A 2,500-nucleotide genomic window follows, 5' to 3' on the forward strand; every position below is an offset into this window, starting at 1 on the left:
GAACCCGAAAAATGTACAAGTCCGGGAATACGGAAAAGTTCCCCATGAAAGGCTGGGGATACAATTATTGATACAAATAATGTGCCTGAGAGGTACATTTATTTTTCTAAGTCCCAGAAATCCGTCACTGAACATCACGACTTACAAACACATCTTCCCCCGGTCCTCCCATATACGGCACGGGGACAAGTATGAAGAATGAAAATCATGTGTGTATGGAACATATAATGTGCCTGAGAGCACATTTTTTTTCTAAGTCCCAGAAATCCGTCACTGAACATCACGACTTACAAACACATCTTCCCCCGGTCCTCCCATATACGGTACGGGGACAAGTATGAAGAATGAAAATCATGTGTGTATGGAACATATAATGTGCCTGAGAGCACATTTTTTTTCTAAGTCCCAGAAATCCGTCACTGAACATCACGACTTACAAACACATCTTCCCCCGGTCCTCCCATATACGGCACGGGGACAAGTATGAAGAATGAAAATCATGTGTGTATGGAACATATAATGTGCCTGAGAGCACATTTTTTTTCTAAGTCCCAGAAATCCGTCACTGAACATCACGACTTACGAAGACATGTTCCCCCGGTCCTCCCATATACGGCACGGGGACAAGTATGAAGAATGAAAATAATGTGTGTATGGAACATATAATGTGCCTGAGAGCACATTTTTTTTCTAAGTCCCAGAAATCCGTCACTGAACATCACGACTTACGAAGACATGTTCCCCCGGTCCTCCCATATACGGCACCGGGACAAGTATGAAGTATGAAAATTTTTGGTCACAGCGTGAAATCCCTCTAATGATCATGAAAATAGCATCGGATCACTTATCTGACCATAAAAAGTGAACCAAAACCCTATTTGGACAAACTTTTTGGTCCTATGAAAAATTCACTTTTCATATATGTCATGGTCGAAAATTTTCTAAGTCCCAAAAAATCACTTATTCTCGAATATCTCGAAAACTACGTATCGGACAGGGGTCAACCAAGGTGTTTTAGAAAGGTCTTTACAAGCTCTATTTAATGAGCCATAGCGACTTTCAAGTGATTTTTTGACACTTTTTCGCATATCGGCATCCTTGGTTCCCATACTGGCCATAGGCCATAGGGCACCGAACGGCCAACTTTTGGTCCGGGGGTGAAATTTTTTTTTCACGAGATTTTGATGAAAATGGCTTCGGAACGCGTTTCTAATAATGAAAAGTGAAACCAAACAGTATTTGCGAAGAAAAAATTGTCCTATGAAAAAATCACTTTTTCTTAGGGTACGGGTCAAAAATTTTCTAAGTCCCAAAAAATCACATGTTCTCGAATATCTCGAAAACTACGTATCGGACAGGGGTCAACCAAGGTGTTTTAGAAAGGTCTTTACAAGCTCTATTTAATGAGCCATAGCGACTTTCAAGTGATTTTTTGACACTTTTTCGCATATCGGCATCCTTGGTTCCCATACTGGCCATAGGCCATAGGGCACCGAACGGCCAACTTTTGGTCCGGGGGTGAAATTTTTTTTTCACGAGATTTTGATGAAAATGGCTTCGGAACGCGTTTCTAATAATGAAAAGTGAAACCAAACAGTATTTGCGAAGAAAAAATTGTCCTATGAAAAAATCACTTTTTCTTAGGGTACGGGTCAAAAATTTTCTAAGTCCCAAAAAATCACATATTCTCGAATATCTCGAAAACTACGTATCGGACAGGGGTCAACCAAGGTGTTTTAGAAAGGTCTTTACAAGCTCTATTTAATGAGCCATAGCGACTTTCAAGTGATTTTTTGACACTTTTTCGCATATCGGCATCCTTGGTTCCCATACTGGCCATAGGCCATAGGGCACCGAACGGCCAACTTTTGGTCCGGGGGTGAAATTTTTTTTTCACGAGATTTTGATGAAAATGGCTTCGGAACGCGTTTCTAATAATGAAAAGTGAAACCAAACAGTATTTGCGAAGAAAAAATTGTCCTATGAAAAAATCACTTTTTCTTAGGGTACGGGTCAAAAATTTTCTAAGTCCCAAAAAATCACATTTTCTCGAATATCTCGAAAACTACTTATCGGACAGGGGTCAACCAAGGTGTTTTAGAAAGGTCTCAACAAGCTCTAAATAATGGGCCATAGCGACTTTTTAGTGATTTTTTGACAAATTTTGTCATATCGGCATCCCGAGTTCCCATACTGGCCATAGGCCATGGGGCCCCGAACGAAAAAATTTTGGTCCGAGGGTCAAAATTTTTTTTCTCATAAATTTGTTCAAAACGCCGTCGGAACGCGCCTTAGATCATGAAAAGTGAAAAGAAACAGTATTTTGCAAAAGTTGGGGTGGCCTATGACTTACATGGCCACGTCCTAGGTCCGAGTTCCCGAGGTCGTGTTCTTCAGTGGCGGAAAAAAATGGCCACTTGTGGGAGATGCAAAATGTTCATTTTGTATTATAGGGGACACACTATCGAAGCGAAAATTTCAGAAATGGCCTAAAACGTGA

Source organism: Anopheles stephensi, unplaced genomic scaffold (assembly GCF_013141755.1).
Source record: "Anopheles stephensi strain Indian unplaced genomic scaffold, UCI_ANSTEP_V1.0 ucontig187, whole genome shotgun sequence".
In the NCBI taxonomy this organism is placed as follows: Eukaryota; Metazoa; Arthropoda; class Insecta; order Diptera; family Culicidae; genus Anopheles; species Anopheles stephensi.